The sequence below is a fragment of the Lagopus muta genome, chromosome 5 (assembly GCF_023343835.1).
Source record: "Lagopus muta isolate bLagMut1 chromosome 5, bLagMut1 primary, whole genome shotgun sequence".
NCBI classification, from domain to species: Eukaryota; Metazoa; Chordata; class Aves; order Galliformes; family Phasianidae; genus Lagopus; species Lagopus muta.
In genome coordinates, this window is record NC_064437.1 from 26,453,699 (window position 1) to 26,461,018 (window position 7,320).

At 41.9% G+C, this 7,320-nt stretch overlaps 1 protein-coding gene across 10 annotated transcripts in view; it reads left to right on the plus strand.

Annotated features, from left to right (window-relative positions):
- NPL (N-acetylneuraminate pyruvate lyase) overlaps positions 1-7,320 on the plus strand; it is a 34,980-nt gene that overhangs the window by 17,492 nt on the left and 10,168 nt on the right. For all 10 annotated transcript variants that reach the window (XM_048945312.1, XM_048945316.1, XM_048945317.1 and 7 more), the window contains 4 exons: positions 222-1,061; positions 2,326-2,513; positions 5,887-6,011; positions 6,165-7,303. The gene's annotated coding sequence lies outside the window, so the exon portion shown is untranslated. The remainder of the gene's footprint in view (positions 1-221; positions 1,062-2,325; positions 2,514-5,886; positions 6,012-6,164; positions 7,304-7,320) is intronic.

The window sequence follows — 7,320 nt, forward strand, 5'->3', positions numbered from 1 at the left end:
TTCTGAATTTGCTGCAGCTCCCTGCAGCCCGAGGAGCCTGCTTAGTTAACTGACATGGCTGGCTGAATTCAGCAGATGCTTGTCTCTCTTAAAAAAAAAAAAAAACAAAAAAACAAAACAAAAAAAAACAACCATTCCTTTAATATTATTTCTCTCTTTACACTGCTAGAATCATTATTGCATTTATCCTTAACCTTTTTTTTTTTTTTCCTTTGGGCAAGATGACATGAAACCAAGCCACCAGAGAATCTGGGGAAGTTCATAACAAACGAAGTAATGAAAACATTCTGACCTCCCCCAAACGATCTGTCTCCAAAACAAATGACAGGAAACACACTGTGGTACAGCACATTCTGGGCAAACCTCTCGCTTCTTGTTTTTGAAGAGCTTGGGAGAGAAAAATACTTCTTTGTAGTAGTATTTTTCAGCTTTTTGCTACCCATGAATTAATTGGAAACTGAATGTAGAGCTGAAATGCTCTGAGTGCAGAAGTTATTTAAGAGTAGATGCCCATCTGCCAGCTGATTGAATCAGAAAACGCATTGATCCAGGATCCTAAACAACTGCTGTGCTGTCCTACATGACCTGTGGATGCTAGCCAGTCTTCTGCTCTCTGTCAACAGAATGTTTGATGACTCAACCATTTAACAGCACTAGACCAGATAATCATCTGGATGTTGTAATATCCTTGCTTGCTTTTGAGGTCTACCTCAGTGTCTGCTATCACAAGGAGGAAAGGAAAATTCGTACTGCTGAGGGGCATTACGTGCTCAGCCACACATCACCTGTCAGCAGACAGGACAGGAAGTGTCAGCCGCCTTTCTTCATGGTTGGACAATCTTGGTTTGATGCTTGGGATTTCCACAGGTGTAATTCAGAACTGTGGTGAGGCTTCACTTCTGCCCCAGCTTAGCCAGAACTTCAGTTTGCTTCTGTCGTCTGTGTAAAGTGAGCCTTCTAAATAGGCCACAAGACTTTTGAACTCAAAATACTATGCTTTGTTAAATCCAAGTACACGTGGAATCTAAAAGCAATTAAGGTGTTGGCTTAAGAGTGACTAGGTAAGACTGGGGTGAAGGAATGATTTATTCGCAGCTCTCTTACTACCCACTGCATACAAAGAGCTCCTCTTTGAGGCTTGAATGTCTTGTTTTCTGCTATATTTGGCAGTCTCTGATCTGCAAGTTCATTGCTGTTTGTTATGGCCATTCTGCTGTGATTTCCATTCTGGAAGCTTCTCTCTTCTGAGCATGCATAGCAGCTTCTAGCATAGGATCAAATCTCTTTCCTGAAGACAAAAGTAATAGATTGTGCCCCCCACGCTGATATGTGAAAGGAGGAGGGAGGCTGCAAGCCCTAAGTACTACTCTTCATGTCCTCTTTAAAATGAATGGCAGCAGCCCATGCAGCCAGAGCTGCTATCTGTGGCTCAGTTGGATGTCTTGTTATTGTCAGAGTGCTCATTTCAAGTCCAAACTTAAGGCCTTGTTTCTACAAAATGGCAAAGTGGGCATCTTTGCATGGACATGTGGCAGCATTCAGATGTGCACATGTGAGACCCTCTTATCATCACTGCCCCAGCAATGCCAGAGGCGGGAAGATAACTCAGCACTGCCTTGGTCCTTTTTAGACTGGCAAAAGATGAGATGGCTGTTGCAAAATGTCAGCTGCTTTCACCTTTCATAACTGTTTATACCTTTTAACAGCGAGTAGCTTTGAGCAGCTTTTTTTGTTTGCACTAATCAGTGCTGAATCCCTGTAAACAGCTGCCTGGTGTTTCAATTTGTTTGCATGCACATCATATCTAGATTTTGGTGTGTGCTTTCTTGTTTAGTTTTTGCTTTCCTACATAGCATACATCTTATGAAAGACATCTGAATGTCTCTTTTAAAAATATTTTTTATTTCCCAATTATTTTTAATTTCCCAAAATGAAGGTGAAGAGTTGCTGGAGTTCAGTTCACTGCTATGTTGAGGGCAGCCTGTAGTTTCTGAAATGCTGAGGTGCTGCATGCTTTTCATTTACACCATTTTGTATCTTGCTGTTTTGACACAAAGGATTAAGTGTTAGTGTTTCCTAAGCATGCTAAATCTGCAAATCTAAGCAGGAGGATAGCTGATGTTTTAACAATATCATGTTGTAGGGAGCTGGCAAATTTTCCTCCTGAATTTCACGTCCCTTTCGTAACAAATCTAATAGATGAGAATGTAGAGTACTGGGTCAGTATGTTCTGCACACGATGGAAGACCAATCGCCGGAGTGTCTTCCATAACAGGTTATCTCCTGGAAGCTGCAATACATCTGATGTCATTCTTTCTGCTCTAGGATCAAACTGAGAGTGCCCCGCATTGGCTGCCTGTGTGTGCTGTGATGGAGATGTTCACTGTGGAAGCAGCTAAAAACCTGGAGATCATTTGGCAGCTGGACCCAGCAGATGAGCAAATGTGGCATGTGCTCTATCAGGTCCCCAGGCCGCCAGCAGCGGGCATCAACCTCATGGCTACCAATGGAAGGTGAGCTTGACACTCTGGAGTGGGGGGCACTCAGCACCTCTGCCCCCAGGGACACCAATCCCCCCAGACAGCAGCTTTGAGCTGTCAGCTCCCAGCTCACAGAGGCTGCAGAAGCCCAGAGCTAAAATCAGCGGGAGAGGCTTTTTCCAATGCGGAAAAGGAGCTTCAGGCTTTTGTCTGAGCATATGTGAAACTGTTGTATTCAGAGTCTGCTGTAGACAAATCACTGCCTGTTTCCACAGGAAGTATGAATGGCTCTCAGTAATAAAAGCTGTCGTCGCCTGTTCCAAAACACAATGACTATAAAAGAAAAGATAATCTAGATTTATTTTGGGCAAACCTCTTCATCACTGTCTCTGGAAATAAAACAAAACTCTTGGCTGTGCTGGCACCCCTCTATTGCCCCTTGTTTACACATCTTATGAGGCAAAGGAAAATGAACACACCTGTGAGCTGTTGCTAGTTTAGGAATGAAATGAAGGACAGTGTGCTCCTCCCTGGAGACATTCAAAGCCAGGCTGGATGGGGCTGTGAGCAGCCTGGTCTGGTGGGAGGTGTCCCTGCCTATAGCAGGGTGTTGGAACTAGAAGGTCTCTTCCAACCCAAACCATTCTAAGATTATATGATTCTAAGTCTTTCCATTTTGACAAAAGAACTTGTTTCTTTCCTGAATTGCTTTCTTGCTGTTACCAGTCTGTTTGCCATTTCAGTTACCTAGCACAAATGCAGCTCTGTAAAATATTGTGCTTTAGGGGATTTACTGCAAGTTGTGTGATTTCTTTCTTTTTTTTTTTTTTTCCTTAATAAAGAATTTGGTTTTCAAGCTTTATGGCCTGTACCTAAGTTGTATTTAGATTTTGAAGCCATCTATTGTTAGCTTTGGTTGTAGGAGGTATAAGACATTCTGAAGGAATCTTGTCTAAAACCATTCTCTGCCAAACAAATTTCAAATTACAGAGCTTGGACTCAGTGGGGATTTTTCTTTGTTGTCTAATAAGCTGTGCAAATAGGCCCTGCTGCACTGGTTTTCTGTCTCTGCCAGGCAGTACTTCGTTGCTTTGCAGCCACCCACTGTCCTGGTGCATGCTGCGTTGCACTTCACAGCGCAGCAGCTGACAAGCTCTTTTGCTGATTCAGATGGTGTGGGAACATGGGATACCTTTTTCAAGACTGGTGTGATGCTGCTTGTGCCCAGCGAACCTCAAGTGAACTCAGAATTGTGAAGCGTGCCCTTAATCTGAGGCAGTGTTCATTTACATTCTCATTCTGAAATAGTCACACTTCATTATTCCAAAAACACGTGAAAAAGATGTTTTTTCATTAGGATTCTTTGGATCTGTAGCCTGTGCATTCCAACTGGAGTGCTTATTCAGAACCAGTAATTCGCTGGATTTACAGGGATGTGGGGGGTATTTCAGTGTTTGAGAAACATCTAAAGCAAGTCCAGCATTTTTTGTATTTCTTATTAAGACTTCTTAAAAACTATGTGAAGTTGAAGCACTGTTTTCCTTTAATCAAAACTGTTAAAAGCCAAATAACACATGGAGCTTAGATGTGTTGCTGTGAATTGCAAAGGTCTTTGATGTCGTCGTGTTTTAGTGTTCATCTCTGAACATAAGTCTTAAATTAATTTGGAATGTTGATCTTCTGCACTGTGTGGTGTGCTAAACTCCCCAGCCCTGTCTGTTGATGTAGACAAGTGTGTAGGCTGAAGAATGGTTGCTTGTGGCTATCACTACTGCTGATGCCCAGCCTGGGAACTGGAACAGCCTTCCAAGAAACCAGAAGAGATGGACATTGAGAGATGTACTGTAGCATTAGCCACTTTCTCTTTTCACAGCTATATTTATTGTATCCAGACAAAACTTGCTTCTCTTGGTTTGTCCATCAAACTTTGTCTTATTCCAGTTGGCATTATCACAAGTCTGGAAACCTGAAGCAGATGCACAATGTTCTTAAAGAGAAATAAACTTAGTAATTTCAGTATCAAGTTAACAGGTCTTAAAAATGATCTAATATCTGTTAAAGCTTTAAAATTTTCTCCCTAGCTGTTACTGATCTTCAGAAGAAGTCAGCATTTAAACAAGAGGCAGGAGATGAATGCAAGGTGAGCACAGAACAGCTGTGCAGAGCTAACTCAAGTGATGGCAAATATGTTTTTTTATTTTTGATACTCTGGCTGAACACAGTCCTGTGAACAGCAAAAGATATGCAGCCATGCTTTCTATTGTGATGAAGGAATTTGAGATCAGGTTTCAAGATTGCAAAAAAAATCATGAATATTTTTATTTTCAGCAGCTCCATTTTCAATTGGCATAAATACGTGATCTGTGAATCTTAAAGTGGAATGTACAGAGTTGCAATGCAGAATGTGATCGTGTCTTTTTACCAGGCTTGTGTAGGAGAGAAACATCCCTCTCTTCACAGCCACACTTTGTTTGTGTCACCACTTTTTGGCAATGCATCCACTTGTGAACAACTGTCATCAAGATTGGAGACAAGAAGAGTAAGATTTCATCAGAAGTCTCTGATGAGCACTCTGGTTAACTTTGTTGTATCTTTTATGAGGGCTGCTTTGAAAGTAATGCCTCCTGTGGTACTACTTTGACCCATGACATCAGAAGCAGATGGTGGTGGTATGGCAATAGAGATTGAACCTTCTGCCAGTATCCCAGTATGTGTTGTTGCTGTGTGACAGACGGCAGCAGAGGGGCAGCCTGACACAGTGGCATCTGACATGGAGGTGCAGATGAAGGAAAGATGTACCATTGAATTCCTCCATGCAAAAAAATAAAAAAAAAAAAAAGGCATTTGTTGATAGTTGGTGAATGTTTATGGAGACCAAAGAGTGGATGTGAGCACAGTGAGGGGTGTGTGGTGCATTTCAACAGTGGCGACAGTGACAGGTGACAGTGGGTCACCTCTGCTGGTGCAGATTGTTACAAGCATGGCATGCAGGCTGTTGTACATCACTGGTGATAATGCATGGCTAATGTTGCTGACTGTTGAAAAAGTGTTGAAAAATGGCTGCCTGGAAGTACTTCCTGCATTCAAAGGCCATTGACAGTATTGGTTATGTGCAACAGAAAGGCAGGCAGCGCTGGCACACGCTAACTCTGAGATCGCCTTGTTCAAACTCTTCCTTTTTAAAGAAAAAGAGTCAAAAAAGGTAAAGTAAAAGATAAATTCAGAACCACCTTTTGCCAGATACGAGACCATACAACATGTAACCTGAACAAGGGTATATGTGCAATTGAATGCATGCATTAGATCCACGCTCACAGGCTTTGTATTGGTGAGGTGTGATTTACTGAAGCGTGATTTGAAAGTTTGTTGCTGCAAATTTCTGATTCAACCTTTCCCCTTGTGGCAGTGCCACGTACAGTGCTGATGTTGACACTTTTGAGAAACAGAAGAAAAATCACAACAGGAGACTTTGAGGGGAGAGGCTCCACTTACTGTAGAGGCCATTATTGACTGATTTTGCGCTGAATTAAGGTATGTTTGGTTAAACTGATTTTTCACTGAATTCCTGTTGTACTGCATTCCAGTTGCACAGCATTTTTCCCTTGGTAGTAACTGATGAACTATACTCTGCTGCTTATTTTCACACTGAAAGCTTTTAATCCAAGTGAACTTTTTCTTTCCTAGCCTTGACTAAGGATCACTGGTGAGGACTGCGTTAGAGCTGCAGTTCATAAAGATGGATGTAAATTATAACAGACTGCAATGGTAAGATCTAATCATAAGGTCTCCATTAACCTGGGTGTAAGATGACAGCCGTGTATTCTCCCAGGAAGATGATCTTGTGGCCTCGCTCAAGTTACCAAGTTGCTGAGGTGGAGAACCCACAGGAAAATCTCTCATCTATATGGAAAAAAATGAGCACCACTTCATAGATCTGAGCATACAAAAAAAAGAAAAATAAAAAAGAAATTAAATTTTCATATTTCAGCACAATTTAAAAATTGCCTGCACCATCGTTTTCCTTAGCTGTTTGCAAAGGTTACTAACTCTTTTCAGATTCCAGGACTGCATTTTGGAAGAGGAATTCCAAGTTTTCCTCCCACTCTTCTATCTGAAAAACAATGACAACAAAAAAACATTCATAAAGGCTATGCTGGAACATAGATGAAGAATTGCAGTTTTTCCCAAGAACAACTGAGCTCCTGACCCATAGTCAGTGGCTGCTGTGTAATTACCCATCATTCCTCTTTCCTTTTCCTAAAGGAATTGATTACTCAGTGTAGACAACTTTTGTGTTTTTGTTTTGTTTTGGCAGTGGGGTAAGGAGAGTAAGAGTTGTCCCAACTGCGTCAGCACTCTTTCCAATGACAGAAATTGAAAGAAACACACTGCAAGAAGGAAATTCTCAGCCATCATGAGCTTAAAGAATAACTACATGTTTGGTCATGTAGCTCCATGCCAACCAGTGCTGTGAGGGTAGTTGTTGCCCCCAAATTCCCAGCTAGGGATGGAGAACAAAAAGCTGAAAGTCCAATACTGCCTATGTAAAAAGAATACACAGTAGTACCTAGGAGTTTAAGGAGGCTTCAACAGAAGAGTAAAAGATAACAATAATGGAAATGCTAAGTCATGGCATGAAGCAGTAATTGAGCACCTGGTGGGAAGGCAGGGCCAACCCAAGGGAGCTCAGGTGTATGCAATGAACCTGAGTGACCAGAAGGGATGGAGCCAGGATCCACCCCTTTTCTGACCTCATTTAAGGGTTGGCAGTGGAGGCAGGGGCATCTTGCTGGAGATTGCTACCTATCTGAGGCCTTCTGAAGGTAAGCAGCTTTTTTTT